Here is a 23,963-nt window from a genome sequence, read left to right as displayed (position 1 = left end):
TGCAGCAGATTGAGGTGCAAATCACCCTAAGTGCATCATCAACATGAGTGCTGAAAACTTTTAGGAGCACAAATCAAGTTTATGTGCAAAATCACATATATGTGTGAAATCACCCTTGGTACAAAGTAAGCAGCATTCTGGATTCACAATTGAGAACAAATTCATATTTACGTGCAAAATCAGCAGTGGTGTGTCCACAATTTAGGAGTACAAGTTACATTTAGGAATAAAACATATTTAGGTGCAGACCCACATTTAGGCCATTAATATTAGGTACTGACGTGACTATTAACCACACCCAGGAAATATCATTACCCCAGAGTGGGATATTTACCGGGGACAGTAAATACCTCCTTTTCCACGACCATCTCTTGGAAACATGACATAACTTGTGGGGTCATTATACAAAACACTAATTTCAATTTGTTTTGCCTTTTTTCTAATAATTATCACACAACCCAGAATTATTATAGCAATGTCCGGAGCAATGCCTTCTAAAGGCCGTATATGAAAATGTCAATTAGGTGAAGAATTGACAGGAGGACAAACACCCTGTTCGGAGATCAAATTACAAGTAGGAGCAAAAACACAGTTAGGTCCAAAATCACATTTAGGTGCAAAATCACCTTTGATGCAACATAAAAAAGAATGTGGAAACACTTTTCAGCTCAAAAACACAGTTGGGTGCAAAACCTCCCTTAGTGCAATATCAGCAGAATTGTTGAAACACTTGTAGGATAAAAAAAATCCCTAACAAAACAAGGGCTGGGAAAATGCAACCGAAGGGGCCGATGGTGGTACAGGAAAGAAAAATACTACAAAAGTTCCCCACGTGGTGAGAGACAACTCCAGTGCATGGGATACTTTAACTCTGTGATACTTGAAGATGCACCACCATTTTGCAGGTCCATGTTTCAAGAAACACAGGACTAATGGCTTGCTTTTTCCACCATTGATTGTTTTCCACTGAGGGAGTTCCCTCCATGCACATAGGAGCAGTTTCAGGTGCAAAATGTCTGCCAGCACTACTGACATGTTTAAATTAGATGGTCATGCCACCGCTCCTATGGAGGAGGTGAGCTGCTTCCGCCAAATCAGGTGTACAGAGATCCAGCCACCTAACTTTAAATGACCCCCTTACCCTCATCTGTGATTCACTGAGTACAGAGTTGTACCTGTGGAATAGCATTTAGGGCCTGATTACGAGTTCCTCATAATATTTCGACCCATTCATTAACTTCTGTTTGTGCACAGGTCAGAATTACGAGTTTGAAGGTATAATTATCGGATGCGTTAATTAACTCAACCTTCGTTATATTTCGGCCAGTCAAACCTACCAAAATTCAACAGGGGAAAACACACAGTATGTACTGGATTGTGCGGATTTTAGTGAGTTAAACACCAAAATCCACATGTTATTCCCCATTAACTCATAATAGGTGTTATCTGTCACACCCAATTAATAAGGTACACCTTGGAATTGTTATTTATATAGGGCGATGAATAACGCCTTAGCTTGTAATCAGGCCCCTAGTAACTCACCTCAAATTTTGTGTTACTGCAGGGAGGACATTTTTGTGAGTTCCTTGTTCTCATGTCCCACCTCAGAAAGGTGTTGTCTCTCACTGTTTTTTACTATCAGTGATCTACCGACCCCACGTGCCTGAACTGCTGACAATCCCAGTCCATCGTGGGGATTCACAGAATTCTTGCAGCCCTCCCTCCTGTCCAACATCTGTCCATCCTTGCCTAAGCCCTAATTTGACATCTGTATTAACAAACTGTTGGAGGACTCCAGCCAACACACAACAAATATTCTTTCTCTCTCTCTCTCCAAAGGCCTCTTGTGCTCAAAAAGTCCAGTAGAGGCTGAACAGGACCAACAATAAAAGCCTCCAGCTACTATAGACAACAGCAGGTAGAGGGATGGTTTGTTTCTGGGCATGGACCTCTTGTTTGAGAACATGGGCAAGGGTGAACCAACGCAATATCTGGGGTAATATTTACGAAGTCTTTTGTGTTTGCAAAGGGTCTGATTTGCAGAATTGGTCTGTTTGCAACAACAAAAAGGCCTTTTCTTATTACAAAACTTAAATTGTGTTTCGGTAACAAGTTACCAAATCGCAGGAGACAGCCTTTACAATTCGGGCAGAGCCACGCGTGCCAATTCCCCACAAGTGCAATCATGCTTGCCTTAACTATGCATATGCATGTTTACTGTAGTATACAGTCTAGCTGCATGTATGGGCGGGCACAGGAAGAGGAAGGATCAGGAGAGGACGCGTACTGGTAAGTGGGCTGGGGAGGAGATTTTGGGGGTGGGGAGGAGATTTTGGGGGTGGGGAGTAGTTTTAGGGGTGGGGGTCATTTTTAGGGCTCGGGTTGGTTATAGGGCAGGAGGCTCAATTTTTGGCCTTAGGGCAGGAAGGTTCAGGTTGTTTTAGGTTTTAGGAATGGGGTGGTTTTTAGGGCTCAGGTTGTTTATTGGGCTGGGGCCGTGGTTTTAGGGCTCAGGGCGGAGAGGTGGGGTAGTTTTATGTTTTAGAAATGGGGTCGTTTTTAGGACTCAAGGGGGTCGGGTTGCTTATAGGGCAGGGGCCAGGGTTTTAGAGCTCAGGACGGGGGGCAAGGTCGGGGTAATTTTAGGTTTTAGGAGTGGGGTAGTTTTTAGGACTTGGGGGTGTTGGATTGTTTATAGGGCAGGGGCCAGGGGTTTAGGGCTCAGGGTGGAGGAGCTGGGGTGTGATCTTTACCACACATCCCTTTACCAATCATGCCTTTACCATGCATGGTAAAGGCAAGTGTTTTAAAGGAATACATTGTTCGAGCTGCTTTGTAGAGGTACGCGTGGTATAATCATGCATGCCTCTGTCATACAACCGAAACGTGTTTAGGGCATCCCTACCAAATTGAATTGATATCCTTCATGCTTTGTAACCAAAATCCAGTAGCAAAATATTAGTACTTTACAGACTGCAAACAGAGCCGGACTGGAAACGCAAAGCAGCCATGGCAATTTTTACGGACCATCCCCTCGGGGGAAGGGCAAGGGATGGGGGGAGTTGAAAGTGTGAAGCACTGCTGCTTTTGTACTGGGGGCCAATGTTGCAGCACCACTGCAAAACGGGCCCACGGTAACAAAAACTGCCCCCACAGCTGCAAAACCGAGGCCCCACCCTTCCAGCCTCCTTGGGAAACACCTGATGCTCTCTACGGCGAGTCCGGCCCGACTACAAACATGCAGTAGTAGGTAATTCCCAAACAGGAAGGGGTTCCAAAGGGATCACTTCCCGTTTGAGAGGACCATTGCCTACGACCTAATTTTAGTAATATATTTATATCTCTTTTTAAATGGATCCTGTTTTCTTTTAAGGAAAGTGGGCTGCATTTTTAAAATTGCTATATTTAAAAGCAATCACAGACATGGTGATGTACTGACCTCAGCAGGCCACCATCCCTGTAATGGCAACGATTCCTAGTGGGTTGCAATTTGCGACCTACCTCATTAATATTCATGAGGTAGGTTGATTTGCGAACCACTAGGAATCAACATTTTGTGACCCGATTTCATTCGTACATAGGTCGGTTTGCAAAATACCACATGGTTGCAAAAATACTAGTTGCAGATTGCAACCAGGATTTTGCTGCCAGTTTTGAGTGCGACATAAAGTATGAGCCTCATTTAACGATATGAGGCAATGGAGAATCCAGTGTGTCGAGCGAGTGCTAAACCTATTGGAGAATCCTCCTTAGGAATCCAGTCGGTGTATCTGTCTCCAGGTGCAGCCCTTAGAAATTAGAGCATTCTCCATCATCAGCACCATCTTTAAATCAGGCAGCTTGGCCGGAGGAGGGCACTTCATACGGTCCAAGGGGACCCGAGTGCCTGCAGGTGACTAATCTTCACGTATTAATGACATGTAGTGCTAACTCCGCTCAACTTAAGAGGAAATCAAAGCAATTTGCAAGAAAGGCATCTCATTAACATTTAGAGCAGTTATTAATCTTGCAGGCTAACCCAGCTCTCGGCTCTCGAATGAGCCGACGGGACTGCTTTACATATCAATCACAGAGAGCAGCAAAGCTCGCCCGGCTTCAAAGGCAACACAAAACGACGACGCAGATGGAACGGAACCTCATTAAAAAAATATATAGACAACGGCATTTTAAAAAATCAGAAACAAGGCCTAAAAGGTTTAGGGAAACATAAGTCAGGAGGAGTGTTCGGGCTGCTGCACAAAGTCACAAGAAAGGCCGTGGACAGGAAGCCGGCAGTAAAAGTGGCCTCTATTGATGTGGGAGAAAAGAGTCCGCAGATTCATAGCCCCGCTCTGCCCCTGGTTATGTTATGTTGCATGTTTTATATTGCACCATTTGCCAAATACTTGTATCTTATTTGTTATGTATTTATTTATTATGGTGTTTTATATAGTGTCGCCCTTTGATTTGTCTCATTTGAATGCGTTAAAAATGCAGCCAAATTGATTTCAGTTTATGTTCCTACATATCTCAGATTTGAGAAGTTCTTGAAGCCCAGGTGGTTTGATTTTGCCCTTAAAGCTGGTTTCATGGAATTCTACAGTTTTGGGACATACCCCCAACCCCCCACTCTGGCCAATTTTCTTTACCCGTTTGCAGGATTGTTAATGGAGACAATGTGCTAAAGATAAAGTGATGGGTGGCTTTGTCCAGGTAGTTGTTTAGTGCCAGTTTTGCAGCTATCCAGGACTTAGCACAGATGCAGTGTTTTTAAACGCTGTCCTCAATTCCATCGCTAGGTGGTGCTAGTCCTTCAGAGCTGTTTTAACTTGATCCTGTTTCGACAGATCCAGGCCAGAATTTGATGTCTGTTCAATCAATCTCCCTGAGTATTTCACTTTACAGTACTCAGGGTGCGCCAGCACCAACCTTGCTGGCAGCCCAGTTCGCCTGAATATATGCTCTTAATCATAGGCAGTGGCATTTCTCTGACGCTCGAGAACACGGTGTTTATAGTACGAGTTTTCCATCGCAAACGATCCCCAGATGTTTCACCTTCTTTCAAACAGCCAGTGCTTGGAAGAGAGATGAATGAAAGTAAGGTAGAGGTTCCCCAATTTTTTAAAAGAAAAATTGTAGCTTTTTTTTTTTTTATAGAACATACAATAAAATAGCTGAAGTCTTGGCGTTACATTGTTGACAGTTCAGAAATGTTTACATCAACACAGGAGAGATATGCAGATAATGTGTCTAATATAAACTATCGGCCGTTCTTAATTCAGAAAATAATAGGGTCAGACCTGCCAACTCACACGGAACTGAGAGAGCGTAAACTGACTTAAATGTATGAGTACATCACACTTATCTGTAGTAAGCACAAATCATGAGGAGAAATGCCATGAGTGCTAATAGTATCTGCAATTATATTTTAAATGTATAGCTAATGTAGAGAGTTAAGTAGAAGTGGAACTAATACAGAAATGTGTGACATTATATGATTTAGTAGATGTGATTATTTCTGAATCCATGTCGTGTAGCTGTTAAAACATAAGATGGTATGTGGTTAAACGCAGAATGTGGTAGGCCTCAGGGCCAGAGCTAAAAGGGAAGATGTTTCTTTTCACGACATAGATTGTATTAATGTTTTGGCCGTAGCCTTAAATGGGCCATGATTTATAGAAATGTTTATTGAACAATAGAAAAAGGATATTAACATGCTAATTAATGAAGAAGTTGAATGCTATAATCATTATGAGAAATGCTGTAGGCCTGAATTATTTTAACATTGATTTACACGTACATGTCTGGGCTGAGAAATGTTGCAAGCCTTTCTTTTAGAAGTCTATGAGAGTTGGGTTCTTGGCTGCAGATATCAGTCTGCAAAGGAAGAGGGGGGATCCAATTATAAATGAATGAATAGAGGTCTGTTCAGTGGACGGCCTAGACATGGAGGAGGGTTCCGGAATGTTTGAGGGGTATCAGCGGGCCGGAGAAGAGTCTGAGAAGCAAGGTCAACTCTAACGTATGAGGCCCAATACAAAGCATCATGGAAAAAGCCAGAAGCTACACCACGTGAGGGGCGTCTCGCAAGGGGCGTCTCAAATATTGTTGACTGTTTTGTATTAGGGACAGCACCCCTGGGTGGAGTTAGAGCAGATACCTGAGGACCCTTTAGAGAGCGGATGGGTAGGCAGAGAGGGGTCATGACTGGAGAACTATAGGTTTTCACCAAGAGACTTAGAGTGAGTGACTTCCCTTGGGGGTCATTCACTGCTGACACCTTTGTTAGGTTGGGGCTTGGTTAAGTAGGGATACCATCTAGAGCAGGGTAGGGACAGCCTAACCTGTGCGTTTTCCTCCAACCTAAATGAAGGAGAGATATGCGTCAATGCTGATAGCTTTATTATTCTTAGAACTTGTGTTAGTGATTTCTGTTGCTCGTCTGAGGGCTTTCCGAGAGCACATGTATGTAATTGGACCTGTGTATCTCGTGAATCTCATTCTGAGATGCCTGTATTTGCAGCTTATCATATCTTTACAATAAACTTTTGAAAGCTAGAAGTTGTTTGTGATCTTTGGGAGCAGAGTCCTTTTATTGGGTGAACTAATTTGGAAATAGGTGCACTTTCTTTCCTCACAGACAGGCAACAAAGGTTCAGTCGACCAGATCGAGGTTTGGATCAATAGATATAAGGTATCGATCAAAATCTCGCCCTTTCAGTTGGTAGCAGAGGATGGTTGCCTTCTTGAGGACGGTGACCTAGGCCAGGTTAGCTTACCCCAAGGCCCCTAGAGATCGATGATCGGAAGAACAGCCCGCTGAAGAAGATCCGGATGACGCGAGACAGAAAAAGCAGCAGTATCGGTCGAGAGTGAGTATAAAGGGTTATGCGTGTTAGATTGCGGTGTTTTGTATTGTATCTATGTTGTAATGTCTGGCGGAGTTGAATGTCTGTAGAGTGACTGTGGAACAGGTTGTGAGCGCGCGCAACCGGTGGAAATCTTAAGTTCAAGGAGAGCTTAAGTGGTTCGGGTGTATCGGACACCCAGAGTAATTGTCAACTAGTGTGAAGGGGGTCATGAGGTACCATTGATCACCCGAAAAGACCGAGATAGGGGGACCGTAAGAGTGAGTGCGTGAGTAACGGACGCTGGTCGGAAGTTACTGTGTGTGTAAGCAACCTATCAGAGAGACGATAGACATTTCGTCAGTTTTGTTGACAATTACAGATAGACTGTGGACGTACAGTCGAGAGAAGTGACCGCTTGGTCGGAAGTAGTCATTTTTCGGTGTATGAATGGGACGCATGCATAACCGGGAGACGAGTTGAGAAAGGAGGGGTGCTGCTGCGAAGCGGAGAAAAGTGACGTCAGAAAGTGTCGCGACGAGATTGGCCGACCGGAGAAAGACCGCGCTGTGATAGGCCAGCTAGCAAAAACGTCAGACAGGGTCGCGACGTGATTGGCCGACCGGAGAAAGACCGCGCTGCGATAGGCCAAGCTAGCAAAGCCGCGACAGGATTGGTAGATTGTCATCAGGAAGTAAACAGAGTAGCGAGGCTGGATATTTTGCGCATAATTATGAAGTGTTTTAAATGGCTGAAAGCGGTGTTTAAGAAAGAGAAGCGGGGATCGTATGAAGGGGAAGAAGCCCCGCCGGAGGGTACGCCAGCTCGTTATATGGCAGTGAATGTTGGGCTGCATACGATCCTTTGGATATCAGAGTGGAGTAAGATTACTGAAGGAAATGAGGAACTGACGTTCCCGAAGTACGGGACGTTCAGATTAGAGGTGTTACATCGATTAAAATCAGTCATGACCTCACTGAGACCCTTGCCTAGACCGACCCAGTTTGAAGCTCTTGATGCATGGATTAGGGCAGCGCATGAAAAGAATATGAACAGACGACAAGAAAGGGTGAAGCGATCGGTAAGGGCAGTGCAGGATGCCAGGTGGGATGCGGATGCTAAAAGATGGAGAGTGCATAACATGGAAATAAATAAACTGTACCCAGTGTTAGAGGTGCCCGTAAATAAAAGCCCCCTAGAAGAAGATGATGAGAGCGAAACAGAGGACAGCCTGATAAACAGATTACTGACAGACAGGCCACCCCCGTATAATAGAGCAGGGGGAGAGGTCGAGCATACTGAAGGAGAGAAGGGGAGCAATGCAGGAGAGCATAGACCGCTTCCCAGTTCAGAGTGGGATCCTGAGGCAAAGAAAGAGCTGTCCCAGCCTAGTCAGGTGCAACAGGTAGTCGGGAGGTTTGTGGTACAAAGAGCGCCGGAAACGGAAAGCGCCACATCCTACCCATTACCAGATGCACTACAGGTACCTGTTACCATAGGTCCTATAATATCGATATATGACCAAGAGAGAGCAAGAGGGGAAGAACGGGTACGGAAGGACAGAGAAAGAGCAGAGAAGGCAAGAAGGAACGATACGATCAATTCCCCAAGTCAGAGGCCGATACCGAGAGAGTGGAGCACCCCGATGCACACAGCAGGAGACCCAGGAGGAGATCCTGGGGGCCCTAGATGGCCAATGGATCTGAGAGGATCTGGACGAAAATCCTTTCAAGAGCTAAATGAGTACATGAAGCAGTGGGATGAGGCAGTGAAGGCTCAAAAGAGCATCAATGCTGCGGAAGCTGAAAGGGAAAGTCAGGACAGCCGAGCTCGGACTCACTGCGGGGCTGGGGAGGGCAGCCCGGAGTGGGACTGTAGAGAGAGAGAGAGTAGGGGAGTCACCCATTGGGCCCGGAGGGGAGATAGAACAGACCTGGAAAACGGGGGCCCCGGGAGTGGAGGGGTGGCGCGCCCAATACTCAGTGAAGAGGAGAGGAGAGCGCAAGAGTACAGAAACAGCTTTAAGTGTCCACACTGTGTACCTGGCACCAGAGAACTGAATGGGAGTTGTGAGAGGTCGCACCATAGTCCCTGTGATGACGGAAATGAGCGCAGCCCAGGGAATATGGGGAACCAGGAAGGATCGTATCGGATACTAAGCGATACTAGGCAAAGGGAGAGTAGAGACCAGAGGGAAGATAACAGAGAGGTGTGCGGTGAGAGGAGAGAAGAAGAAGAGAGTGGGCAGAGCAAGAGTAGGGGTAACAGGCCCGTGTTCCATCACCTTCCAAGATCGGATGGCCGAGCATGGGACCTGGAGAGATGGGAGCAAGGGAGACCACCCATTAACTCTCCCGAACCCAAACGTAGAGCTCGAAGTTGGGATGGTAGGGAGACCAGTGAGCCCCCTTCGAAAGACATATTGCGAGCTGAGATAAAAGCCAAGAGACTTGATGTCACCAGTTTAAGGTCAGACCTGGATGACATGGTAGATGGTACCCTGCCTTTGGAAAGAATGGAAATGTATGAACAGGATGAAATACTGTATATGGCAAAGGACATTACTCGAAAAGCGAGAGCAGTCCATGAGAAGTTAGTCGAACTAGCAGGCAAATATATGGTGGACTTGTCAAGAACCAAAGCATTACAGGGTAACCACAGGCTACATTATACAGATCGAGACCTAGATGAGAGGAGAACGATTGGGCTGAAAACGCATATAAGGGAACTGATTGCTGGAATAAGGACATGGAGGGCACTAGATAAGTGGGAAGAGAGGTGGTCCAAGAAAGGGACCGGCAGGAGAAGCACGCTTGGTATGACACCAGGACAGCAGGGAATAGAAGCTTACCCTTTGCGTGAAGTTGCAAATGGGAACTATGTCCATGTCCCTTGGAGTAGGGGAGATTTAGCTGCTTTTACCACCTCTTTCCCCAAATTACGTGAAAACCCAGTGGAATGGTACAAGCAAGTGGAGAGATTTGTAAAAATCTCAAAGGTCCTTTGGATAGATCTGAACACGCTGTTTGACATTGTAGTACCAGGAGATCTGTGGACAGCATGCAAGGTTAGCGCTGAGTGGCCCACAACGGAGCCAGAGAGAGATGCTAAGACTAATGGGCCGTCCGAGATTGTGATGGCAAAATTCGAGAGAGTGATGACTTGGCTGAAAGAGAAAGTGCCAATGCAAGACATAGATTGGGTCAGAATAGACCGAACAAGACAGGAACCCAAAGAGACAGTTCACGAATATTACGAGAGATTGCTGAAGGCGTTTAAACAGTATAGCGGCTTGGATGTAATGGATCCAAAAGACATAGGGCAATTTGTGTCCAAGTTCGTCTTGGGACTGAGACCGGATATTAGTTTAATGATTCAGCAACACTCGATTTGTTGGCAAACTAAACCTCTAGACGAAATACTGAGATATGCCAGGTACTGCTGTGATGAGATAGATTCCAAGGCTAAGAAACTAAAAGAAAAGTTGATGGTGGTACAGATGCAGACAGCAGGAAAGGGGGGACAACAGCAACAGCAGCAAGGAACAGGTACAGGAGGAAAGAAGCAGTACAGTCAGAACAAGGGCAATGAGGAGAGTTCCACCTTTAGACCCAGAATAGATATAGCTGCCTTGAAGAAAACGACTAGGTGCCACCAGTGTAACGAGGTGGGGCATTGGAAACGCGAGTGCCCCTACAATGTAGAGATAGGAGAGCAAGAGGAAGAGGAGGAAGAGGTCCAAAGCGCACCTACAAGAGGGGTGACGCCATACCAAGGAAAGGTGCTCAAAGGGGGGGGGGCTCCTCCCCGAGCCCAGTTCCCGCAACCTCCTCGAGTAGGGAGTATGGGTAAGACCTATAGACAAATGCCCCTGTTTGTGGAAGGGGAAGAGTGCTATTATGTGGACCCATTAACCGGACAGAGAGTGGAAAGAGAAGACTGCACCCTCGGGGCAGCCTTGGAGGTGGACCAGAGGGGACCCTATGTTGAAGCAGAAGTAGCAGGGTGCCCTACGACATTTCTGGTGGACACAGGAGCCACTAGGTCCACGATCAGATCAGCTGCAGTTCCAGACCTGCCCATGTCTGGAGAGACCATACAGGTGGTAGGGGTCGCAAACAGGAGAATAACCAGCCAATTGACAGAACCGGTACAGGTGAAAATAGGGAAGTACAGCGATGAGCACCAGTTTGTGGTTTGCGATTCAAGTCCTGTGTGTCTGCTAGGGAGAGACCTGTTGTGTAAATTGAATTGTACTATATATTGTACACCTCAGGGAGTGGAGGTATTGACCAATGATGATGACGCCGATTTCAAAGTTGCAAACTCAAGAATATGCGTGGAGCTGTACCCTACTTTAACAGTAGATGAGCTCCCCTGGGACTTGAGAGAGACAGTGGCACCAGAAGTATGGGATTTCACTGGGGAAGAGATTGGATTGGTCAAAGGGGTGGACCCAGTGAAAATTGTAGTGAAACCGCATGCTGAGTTCCCAAGAACACCCCAATATAAATTGACTCCTGAAACGATTGCAGGCATAAAACCCGTGATCGAGTCCATGATTAAACAGGGAATACTGAAAGAAATCGTGGGTAGTCCATGCAACTCCCCGATTATGGGTCTCCAGAAACCAAATGGGAAATTTCGGATAGTGCAGGACCTTCGAAAGATTAATAACATAGTCGTTTCGTGTTGTCCAGTGGTACCGAATCCATCAGTGATACTGTTTCAGATTCCATTCCAAGCTGAGTGGTTCACGGTGATCGATCTTTGTCAGGCTTTCTTTTCGATCCCTCTGGACGAAGAGAGCCATTTTCTTTTCGCATTTAAGCTGGAAAATCGCGTCCTAACATGGTGTCGTATCCCTCAGGGGTATACAGAGAGCCCATCGATCTTTAACCAGCTTTTGAAGAAAAATCTTGAAAGTCTAGTGCTGCCCCAGAAGTCAGTTCTGGTCCAGTACATAGACGACCTCCTTGTGGCGTCAGAAACAGAAGAAGCTTGCAGGGAGGACTCCATTGCTTTGTTAAATCATCTAGCTGCCAATGGGCACAAGGTGTCCCCGGGAAAATTGCAGTACTGCCTGACAGAAGTGCAGTACTTGGGACACAGAATAGAGAAAGGCAAACGAAAGGTGTCACCAGACAGGATAGAGGCGATCATGAAAATGAATGCGCCTAAGACACAGAGAGAGGTCAGGATGTTCCTAGGGATGGTGGGTTATTGCCGACAGTGGATTGTGAACTTTTCACTGAAAGCAAAGCCCTTGCAAAAACTGACGCACAAAGAGGTGAGTGATCCGGTACCATGGGACAAAGACTGTTTGATGGCGTTCTTACAGCTGCGAGAGGACCTGTGTCGTGCTCCGGCATTGGGAATGCCTGATTACAATAAACAATTTTTTCTTTACTGTTGTGAGAGAGAAGGGTGCGCGTTGTCTGTGTTAGTCCAAATCCATGGGAATGCCCGTAGACCAGTTGCTTATTTCTCGGCTACTTTAGACCCAGTAGCCGCAGCGTTGCCCGGATGTCTCAAATCCGTTGCTGCAACGGGTGTCAGCATTGAGAGATGTGAAAATATCGTCATGGGGCACCCGTTAGAGGTGTGCGTGCCCCATTCTGTTGAACTGTTGATGACCAGGACCAAAACACAGCATCTGACCAATAGCAGGCTCACGCGCTATGAGCAAGTTATTCTTGCTGCAGAGAATGTGACCCTCAAGAGATGCTCTGTTTTGAACCCTGCTACCTTGATGCCACTTCCAAATGATATTGAGGATGATGATGAATATACAGACCATGACTGTCTCGATGTGACTGAACTATGCACCAAACCCAGACCCGACATCGTAGATGAGCCACTGACTGACCCAGATGAAATTTTCTTTGTCGATGGCTCATGTGTAAGAGACGAAGTTGGGCAGTTGAGAGCAGCTTATGCTGTTTGTACAATTACTGGAGTTGTGGAAGCTGGGTGCCTGGAAGGAGTACACTCCGCTCAGGTAGCCGAGATTATTGCCCTGACACGTGCTTGCTTAGCAAGCAATCAAATTCGAGTCACCATATACACCGACAGCCAATATGGGTATGGGGTAGTTCATGATTACGGGCAGTTATGGTCTCAAAGAGGGTTCATGACCTCTTCAGGCTCTCCCATTCGCAATGGAGAGTTTGTGCGCCTGTTGTTAGAGGCATTGCAATGCCCAGCAAGTATCGCAGTTGTAAAGTGCACCGCACATACCAGAAATGAGGACTTTGTTTCGAAAGGCAATAGATATGCTGATGAAGTTGCGCGGTATTGCGCGGAACAAGGTTACTCTTTCACAGAGGTGGAAGTGGGTGGAATAAATGTAAGAACTGAATTAGCCATGATACTGGAAACTGTTGATACTTGGGATGAACTGTCAACCATGCAAGAAAATGCTCCTGATTCTGAAAAAGAAACATGGGAAAAGGCAGGATGTGTAATGGGTGAGACCCATTTTTGGGTCTCAGCAGACGGCAGAGCAGTGTTGCCCAATGAGATGGTGAGTCCAATGGCTAGACTCATACATGGTCCCGTACACTTAGGGAGAGATGCTATGCTGAGAGTGTTTAGGCAAACTTGGTACAATCCTAAGTTTAGAATAGCAGCAGAAGCAGTGTGCCAGCGTTGTGTGACCTGCCAGCAGCTGAACGTAGGGAAAAGAACACCAGTTGCACTAAGTCACATAGGAAGGTCTGGAGGTCCATTCAATCGAATGCAGATAGATTTCATTGAAATGCCAAGATGCAACCGCCTCCGCTATGTCCTGGTGATTGTTTGTGTGTTCTCCAGATGGGTTGAGGCATACCCTACACGTAGGTGCGACACCCTCACAGTGGCCAAGTTACTGCTCAGGGAACTCATTCCTCGCTTCGGGGTGCCGGCCTTTTTGGAATCAGATAGGGGAACGCATTTTAACAGCGAGCTTGTGAAGATGGTTTGTGTAGCGCTAAATATTGATCAAAAGTTGCATTGCAGTTACCGACCCGAAGCCTCAGGAATTGTGGAGCAGATCAATGGCACTATCAAGGCCAGAATAGCAAAAGTTTGTTCCTCAACGACCCTGAGTTGGCCTGATGCCCTGCCATTGGTTCTCATGAGCCTTCGTAGTACCCCAGACAGAAGGACAGGGTTGTCACCACATGAGGTGTTAATGGGGAGAGCAATGAGGCTGCCATCTGTCCCAGCTACTGCACTGTTAAATATCACAGATGATATGATCCTGGACTATTGTAAGGGGCTGTCTGACGCCATGCGTTCTGTGTCCCTTCAGGTGCAGGCTGCCGAGGTTCCAGCGTGCCAGGGCCCGTGCCATGACCTGTACCCTGGGGACTGGGTCCTGGTGAAAAAACATGTGAGAAGAAGCTGCTTGGATATTCGTTGGCGTGGGCCCTTCCAGGTCATCCTGATCACGAACACAGCTGTGAAGGTGGGAGGCCTGCCCAATTGGATCCACGCGTCACATACGCGAAGGGTTCCAGCACCTCGGGAAGAAACAGCTCCTCTCTCGGATGGACGTCCAGAAGAGGACCGAGAAGCCATAGAGGGGGCTAGCCAAGCTGTAGAGGTGCCAGCGGAAGCAGGGAACGAGTCTGACCAAGCTGAGGACGGTCAGTACAACAGCGAAACAGAAGACGCTACAGAAGGAGAAAGTAGCTGGGAGTACGAGTCAGACCCTGACAGGTCTGAGAGAGAGCGAGAACAGACCAGAAGGAGAAGGAGTAGAAGGGCACGTGGAGAAGCTAATTGGCCGCAAAGAAGGAGCTCTAGCCTGAGGTCAACTCCAGAGTTAACCCTTCCTCCGATATCAGAAGACTCAGACCCAGAAGAAGGTGCTCAGGGCGCTGAAGCACCGGACCGAAGAAGGTCAAGAAGAGTGCGTGTGCCTAACAGAAGATACTCCACACCTGAGTGGACATATCTGGCGACAAATGTCTGTGAAACCGGAGACAGGGAGGATCCGAGCGGTGGTGGTGTCCAGTTCTGAGCCCATTATCACCGTGGAAATACGACTGTTGGTACCCGGTGTCGAACAAGAAGGGTCACTAACATTCATGCTCCCCAGACCTCCCCGCCTCAGCAAGTTAAAACACATGTTCCTTACAGAATTGCAATTCCCCGATTTTGGTACAACGATAACAGCACATGAAGAGCACAATCTTCGTTTGGAAATACTGAACTATGCTATTGAAGCTGCAACCACAAACCTGATAGTAGACTGTTAAAGGACTTTGTAAATAGAGCAAGCAGAAAAAGAAGATTACCTAGCGCCCAGGAAGCAGAGAATTAGGGAACTTCCCTTGAGTTGATGGAGAAGGGCTAGGGTTGTCTTTTTTGAACTGTTAAAGGACTTTTGCGAAGAAGGTTGTCAGCCTCCAGTTGTGTGGATTCGAAAGACAAAAGGATTAAAAGAGACTGTAAAGGAACGAGAGGAAAAGAACTTTTTGCTAAAGATAAGAGAGAGCCATATTGTCTGACGAAATGGAGGCCGGCACCCCGAACCGCAGAGCTAAATGTATAATAGGTACACTAATAGTAGGAGTGATAATATTAATAGCTTTAGTGGTAACAATTTCTTATGTAAAGGGACATGAAGAAGAGGCAAAGGTAACTGATGTGAAATCTGTAGAAACGCTTACACCTACTGTTGCTGGTGAGAAAAGGGAAAACACTCAAGAGAAAGCGTTATTGGCTGCAGAGGCCCGCAGGTTACACGTAGATGAGTCCCAAGGAGACTTTAGGTCAAATGCTTATGCTAAACTCTTATATGAATACGTGGATGCCATGGAGGTTAAGGATTGCTACGTCTGCATGCAGTTGCCGGCGTCTGTAGATGAGGGAATTCGATATCATCACCTCCCGCTGACATATGGCATTACATGTAGCTTATTGCTTAGTATATTTTATGAGAGAGATAGTTTCGAATACTATTTCTCCAATTATGATTCAGTGTTGCCAGAAGTCCCAAATTATAAGCAGATGAACAAATGGGACTACTGGAAGAGTGAAGACAGATTGGCCAAGTTCTTCATTCCTTGGATTACCTTAGATACTTCACATGCCCGTAGAAATAACCTGACATGCAAGGTGTCAGAAGTCGAGAAGAAGTTCATAGGGCAGGTGGATGATCGTTACAGGAGACAAAAGATTTTGAAAAAATCAGGACAATGGAAAACAGATTGGACCGAGGAAGAGAAGGCACACAAGAGAAAGGGTAGTAGTGGTCCAATAGCTTTAGATAAAACGCAGAGAGGAAAGCTATGTCTTCACCGAGCCAAAACGTATTATGAAAATGTATACGTGGGTGAAGTTGACTGTGAACATGCTTTCAATCTAGAGTACTATACTAAGGATTTCCTAAAGGGAATGCAAGTGATTCCAAATGTGTATTTTGTATGTGGAAGAAATGCCTACGTGAGACTACCCGATAATTGGTATGGATCATGTTACCTAGCAATTGTCTTCCCCAAAATATATCATGCACAAGATTTAGTGATCATTGAGGGCAAGACATCTTCGAGGGGAAGGAGAGATGTAGGCGATGCAGAAATGGTTGGAGATGTCTTTGGAGCTATGTTCCCTCTTTTGGGAGTAATCCTTAATGATGTTAAAATTAGACGACTGGCAACAGTTGTCGACAGGTTGTCTGCCAGCACAGCTCAGTCCCTAATGCTGGTAGAAGGAGAGATGCAATCGATAAGGGCTATGGTTCTTCAGAACCGTCTTGCATTAGATGTCCTACTAGCAAAAGAGGGCGGAGTCTGTAAGGCTTTGAAGGTCCAGGAATGCTGCACTTACATTCCAGACAATTCGAAGCCCCTTGAGAAGGTTATTAAGAACATAACTAATATTCACAAGGAGATCGAAGACTTAAGTAGAGAAAATGTCTGGGAAAAGGTGGGCCACGGAATGAGTACAGTTGGAGGGTGGTTTTCCACCTTAGGCAAAAGCTTTGTTTGGTACATCCTAAAACCTATCATCATAATATTGATCTGTGGGATTATATTGTGGGGATTGGTGAGGGTATTCAAATGGTACAGAGCAAGAAGGTCAGAAAGGGCCCAAAGAGAACAGCTGCAGAGATTGGCTGCCATACAAGATAATCAGTACAGGAGTCTGAGGGCTCTGGAAGCGCAGAGAATGCCAGCAATAACTGCAGTCTAAATGTTAGTGATGACCCCGAGAGGTCATCAAAGGGGGGAACTGAGAGAGCGTAAACTGACTTAAATGTATGAGTACATCACACTTATCTGTAGTAAGCACAAATCATGAGGAGAAATGCCATGAGTGCTAATAGTATCTGCAATTATATTTTAAATGTATAGCTAATGTAGAGAGTTAAGTAGAAGTGGAACTAATACAGAAATGTGTGACATTATATGATTTAGTAGATGTGATTATTTCTGAATCCATGTCGTGTAGCTGTTAAAACATAAGATGGTATGTGGTTAAACGCAGAATGTGGTAGGCCTCAGGGCCAGAGCTAAAAGGGAAGATGTTTCTTTTCACGACATAGATTGTATTAATGTTTTGGCCGTAGCCTTAAATGGGCCATGATTTATAGAAATGTTTATTGAACAATAGAAAAAGGATATTAACATGCTAATTAATGAAGAAGTTGAATGCTATAATCATTATGAGAAATGCTGTAGGCCTGAATTATTTTAACATTGATTTACACGTACATGTCTGGGCTGAGAAATGTTGCAAGCCTTTCTTTTAGAAGTCTATGAGAGTTGGGTTCTTGGCTGCAGATATCAGTCTGCAAAGGAAGAGGGGGGATCCAATTATAAATGAATGAATAGAGGTCTGTTCAGTGGACGGCCTAGACATGGAGGAGGGTTCCGGAATGTTTGAGGGGTATCAGCGGGCCGGAGAAGAGTCTGAGAAGCAAGGTCAACTCTAACGTATGAGGCCCAATACAAAGCATCATGGAAAAAGCCAGAAGCTACACCACGTGAGGGGCGTCTCGCAAGGGGCGTCTCAAATATTGTTGACTGTTTTGTATTAGGGACAGCACCCCTGGGTGGAGTTAGAGCAGATACCTGAGGACCCTTTAGAGAGCGGATGGGTAGGCAGAGAGGGGTCATGACTGGAGAACTATAGGTTTTCACCAAGAGACTTAGAGTGAGTGACTTCCCTTGGGGGTCATTCACTGCTGACACCTTTGTTAGGTTGGGGCTTGGTTAAGTAGGGATACCATCTAGAGCAGGGTAGGGACAGCCTAACCTGTGCGTTTTCCTCCAACCTAAATGAAGGAGAGATATGCGTCAATGCTGATAGCTTTATTATTCTTAGAACTTGTGTTAGTGATTTCTGTTGCTCGTCTGAGGGCTTTCCGAGAGCACATGTATGTAATTGGACCTGTGTATCTCGTGAATCTCATTCTGAGATGCCTGTATTTGCAGCTTATCATATCTTTACAATAAACTTTTGAAAGCTAGAAGTTGTTTGTGATCTTTGGGAGCAGAGTCCTTTTATTGGGTGAACTAATTTGGAAATAGGTGCACTTTCTTTCCTCACAGACAGGCAACAAAGGTTCAGTCGACCAGATCGAGGTTTGGATCAATAGATATAAGGTATCGATCAAAATCTCGCCCTTTCAGTACCAACGTGTGTCACACGATTTCGGCTCCCTTCACACGGTCACCCGGCGAGAAGCCGAAATCACACTTTGGCAGGAAGAATGAGCTGAAAACCACTGTAAACAGTGGATTTCACATCGTTTTCGGAGGTAGTAATCAGCCAATGTCCATTAAGAGGTGTTAAAATACATCAGGATATTGGCGACAGCCTCAATGTCCCTTTGTTTTAATAGTTTTTTGGGGAGGTGCGTGGGAGACTTGGTGAAGGGCAGAGTGCCTCTTAGGTATTATTATTATTGTTATTGTAAAATTTATAGAACGCACAGCTAATTCCAACGGAGGTGTACTGGCGCTGGGTTGCAGATTCACAGTGAGGAAAGTTAAAGGGGGAGCTACAGAAGGTTAAAGAACTATTGGGCATATTATCAAGAGCTGCGATAAAATTATCGCCGGTTTAGCTGCAGGAAACTGCCGCTAAAACGGCGATAATGGGCTTGATAATATGCCCTTGAGAATTCCCATAGCAGCCCAGGTTAACACCAGAACCTGGGCTGCTATGGGAATTCACAAGGACATATTATCAAGCCCATTATCGCCGTTTTAGCGGTAGTTTCCTGCAGCTAAAGCGGCGATAATTTTATCGCAGTGCTTGATAATTTCCCCCTAGGTGTTTAATGTTCTTCTGAAGGCCGGTTCTGGTTCAATCATGCAGAGGTGGAGAGGGATAGCATTCCAGAGTGACACAGCTCTCACCGGGAATTCTCTGCCTCCTATCCTAGCCCTAAGGAAGCGAGGAACCCTGAGCAGTTTGAGGTGCTTAGGTTTTAGGTAGCTCTCGGCACGAGGCCCCGCCCCTCCTCACACTGTGGCATTAATTTGTACGTTGGCAGGAATGCAGGGTCAAACTTTATGAAAATGATTCCACCAAGACCACAATGGTTTCCAGCGTCTTTAGGGCATGTTCTGGCCTCCTGTGTTACTCATTCCAGGTACAGCAATGGTCCAACCCTCTTAGCTCAGCGTCCCGTGGGATGCTACAGCTGAACGCCAATGTCTTACAAGTTCTCTCTTCGCAAAACTGAGAGGTGTGGCGCCACGGCCAGGGCGACTGACGCTGGAATCTGGGGACCACGGTTCGATCCCCGGCGCCGGCGGCAGATTAGCCCAGCACCATGTGACTCTGGGCAATAGCTTGCTTAATCTTCCCGACGGCCCCCAGCGCCTAGAGACCCTTACGGGTGATTGTGCGCTTTACAAATGTGGATTATTATTCCAGCCGACAGTGTCATCCCCTTGTGCCCCAGATCTTCCATGATCTGAAGAACTCCTGACTTTGGTTCCAATACCACTGGCCACCCCAGCACCACCAACAGGTCCTGATTAACCCCATCTCAACAAATACAGATTATATGGGGCATTCCCAGTGCATGTGGAAGAAGGTCACTATTGCATTGTGGCAAAGTGTCCAATTAGGGTTTTCAATCAATCAAACAGGATTTGTACAGCGCTGCTAGTCACCTGCGAGGGTATCCAGGCACTGGGGGTTCTGCTGCTCGGGTGGAATCAGTTGAACAGCCAGGTCTTGAGTTCCTTTCTGAATACCTGCAGCGAGGGTGAGGTCCGGAGATGGAGGGGACGGCTATTCCAGGCCTTCGCAGCCAGGTAGGAAAATGAGCGTCCACCACAGATGTGGGAGGTATGGGCGAGGGCGAGGGAGGCGGAGCACAGGTGTCTGGAGGGTTGGAGGTTATGCACTCTTCTCATTTCGCAAAGCCTGTTGGGTGTACAGTATGCGAAGACAGCTGGACACCCCTACTGTGCAGGAGGCCATCTTGGCTCCAAGCCATTCTTCATTGACCAGGTGACCCTCATCACACTCCCAGTGTGCCCTAAGCTATGGGAGGGCGTCCGGTGAGTTTACCACTAGGAATCTATTCAGGCGTGATGTACCTTTCTTGCCAAGTGTTTCCAGCCTGATCTTAGCCCCCAGAGGGCTAGAGGTGAGAGAGCCCTTTAGTATGGGAGTATAATCATTTTAAGATGGGCTGCCCTGCCCATAAGGGACAGGAGGAGGGAACCCCAGCCTCTTCTTCACTAGGACAGGGTAGGCTGAGGTTCCAGCATCTCTGCTGGGCAGTTGTGACGTGTATCCAGAGGTATTTGAAGCAGGGAAAGAAAATAGACACCGGGATAGTGCATAGAAGTTTGGCACATGTGCAATGCGAACATATTGAACAATCATAATATAAAGGCGAAAAGCCAAAAAATAAAGAAAAAAAACCCTGTTCACTTGGCGCATGTAATGCTAAATTACATGTAATGCTAAATTGCATGTAATGCTAAATTCCAATCAATTAATCAATCAATTAATTTACTGAACTCATGGCTACCCCAACAGGGCTTCCTAGATTCCACACAATTTTGTGCTACATTTAAGCACTTTTTCTTAATACAAGTGAATGCAAGTAGATACATGTTACAGAAATCTACAGTGTGTGCTAATGAACAGGTGCCAGGCTTTTTGTGGGCAGAAAGAGAAAAGACCGTGGACGTTTGATACACGTTTGTTGAACAAAACTCGGACTCAAATATTTTCTGCAATCCTTGCTTCATTGTTCCAACTCCAGAACAATGCTATGATTACTAGTATGGTTGGGCTAAAATGTGCAATGTACAAGACAGGGTAGCAAAATGGCAGTTCTTTTAAAATATGTGAAATGTGCAGTAACGCTAAGGCTCTAATGAGCATCAAACAGGTAAAAAATCGAAACCACAATTCATATAAACGGAATGATGTATAAACAGTGTGATATATATATCAAATGGGAGAATCGTTATCTATTCATTGCTTTGGACGTAAGTGCTCTCTATACTAGCATCATTCATTCTGATGGATTAAATGCACTTAATTTTTACCTTCAGAAATCTTTGGGCAGCATGTTCAGGCATAAACAAATGTTGTTGGAAATGGTGGACTTTTGTCTGAATAACAATATATTCATTTTCAATAACGTGTTGTACAGGCAGTTGCAGGGTATTGCTATGGGGGCCAGCTTCTCCCCCAGCTACGCATGTCTTCACATGGGTTGGTGGGAGGAGTTGGTCCTCAAGGTTAAACACCGTACAACAATGGAATGCCATGTAATTACTTGGCTACGTTATATAGATGATTTGTTTGTGATTTGGGATGGTAACATGGAATCAGCAGAAAGGTTTATTCAGGATATTAACAGCAATGACCTTAACTTACATTTCACTGCCACGATCAGTAACTCATCTATAACCTTTTTGGACACAGAGATATTCATTGAAGACAATAAAATTGAGACTAGGCTTCACCGTAAACCCACGGCGGGCAATTCGATCCTGCACGCCAAAAGTTCTCATGTTAAACATCTGATTAACAGTATCCCTTACGGGGAGATGTTGAGACTTAGGCGAATTCATAGCAGGGAGAATGATCTGATTTCAGCCCAAACAGACAGCAAAGCCAGATTTTTGGAAAGAGGCTATTCTGCAAAAATAATTAATACTGCCATTTCCAAATAAATGTCCAAAGAGAGACTAGATCTCCTGAAGACAGGCCCTAAAACGACCACAATTGCAGCGGGTGGTTCTGACAAGCCTGCCGATTTCAGAATCATCATTCAATACAGTGCCCAGCACAAACAAATTCAATCCATTGTCAATAAAAATTGGCCATTGGTCTTATGTGATCCCATAATTGGGAAAGATCTTCCTAAAAAACCATCCATAACCTACAGCAGGGGTCAATCCATGAAGGATGCACTGGTTAAAAGCAGCCCTGAAATTATTGAATCCAATAATTGGCTCCAATCACATGGTGGGTTCTTTAACTGTAAGGTCTGCAAAGCTTGCCTACAAGCAGCAAAGAAAACCAGTTATTTATCTCCGTTTGATCTAAAAGAACACAAAATTACCAAAGTACTCACATGTAAAACTGAGTATGCAGTTTATGTTTTGTCATGTCCATGCAACTTGCTCTATGTGGGGAGTACTAAACTCCCCGTGCACAAAAGAATTTTATAGCACATTAGAGCAATTTGCAATCAGGACAACACTTATCCAGTGGCAAGACACTTCAAGGCCAAACACAATTCCAAAAGTGCCGAAATGAAATATTTTGTAATAGATTGTGTTCTTCCAAACAAACGAGGCGACAACAGAGAAGAAAAGTTACGCCGTCTTGAGACCCGCTACATTCTGGAACTTAACACCAAACAGCCATCAGGGTTAAATATTACGGAAGATCTTTATACATGCCTTTAACTTATGCCTACAAATTATCCAGGTTTCCAATAAATACCGTGCCTCAGGGATGTGTAAATATATAATGATTTAATAACTTTTTATACCTTTTAGATATTTATTGATATACTTATACATTTATAAATCGACTTTTATGATTGACTGCTTTTGTGTGCCTATTGCCCTTTGGGTTTTTATACATGTGACATAATTGCAATTTTTTGTCGTCATTTAACCATTTTTAAGGTTTTTATTCATATGACATCAACTCTAAATTGTTCTTTTGCACATTTAAATTGACTATTAGGAGCGCATATGCCCACTTAAGCAGCACTTTGGCATGCCCATCCCGGCTAAATTCATGCACGGCACATGCAGTAATTTCCTCCACTAATATCAACTAAGGAGGTTGGTGTTAACTTGGGTATCTAGGTATTCATACCGACATATGAAGTAAACGATTATCCCCCGCCTTTCCTCTGTGTAAGCACGCAGCACTTTATTTCCACATAATAGGTTTAACTATCACCGGGGACCCGGTGTCAGCTAACAGGTTCAGTCTGACTTCTTTTAATATGTATCAAGAAAACATACAGCGATAAAAAACGAAAATTACAAAAATGAATAGTAACAGTTTTTAACATTATAAAATTGGAGAAAAAACCAAACAAAAATTGGTTTTCATCAGTAACATGGTTACGTTTATAAAGCTGCCTTTCAATACACAATATCAATTTGTGGGTTTCAAATGCTATGTTTGTTCTTTGCACTTGCACTTTGACTTTTTCAGGAGTTGGGTTTTTATTTAAAAAATCTGTACATATGTTCATTAATTTGGAACACAGCCTAAATCTCATTCTTTAGGATTAACGTATGTTTTAATAGAGGTAAATCTTTTGTAGTTCTTTTAAACTACAAAACTCTTTCATGTTTATGCGTCATTAAGGCTGTAACATGTGACCTTATAATGTGATTACTTAAACCAATACCTGTTTGTGCACTGTGTCATGTGATCAAGCACTCGGTGAAGCGCGAAACGCGTCATGTCGATTTGCAAACCCAGCACGAAATAAACAATCTTTGCACCTACTTTGGGCCCGTATCTGTTTCTGCAGTTTCGAAAAACTCTGCGTTGGGATTCGGATATCCTTGGAATATATATATATATATATATATATATATATATATATATATATATATATGCTTCAAAAGCTCACCTCCTCCACAACTTCACCACGGACTTGCAAAGAGACGAGGT

This window comes from Lissotriton helveticus, chromosome 11 (assembly GCF_964261635.1).
Source record: "Lissotriton helveticus chromosome 11, aLisHel1.1, whole genome shotgun sequence".
NCBI classification, from domain to species: domain Eukaryota; kingdom Metazoa; phylum Chordata; class Amphibia; order Caudata; family Salamandridae; genus Lissotriton; species Lissotriton helveticus.
The sequence above is the reverse complement of the archived record's forward strand: the minus strand, read 5'-3'. Positions refer to the sequence as shown.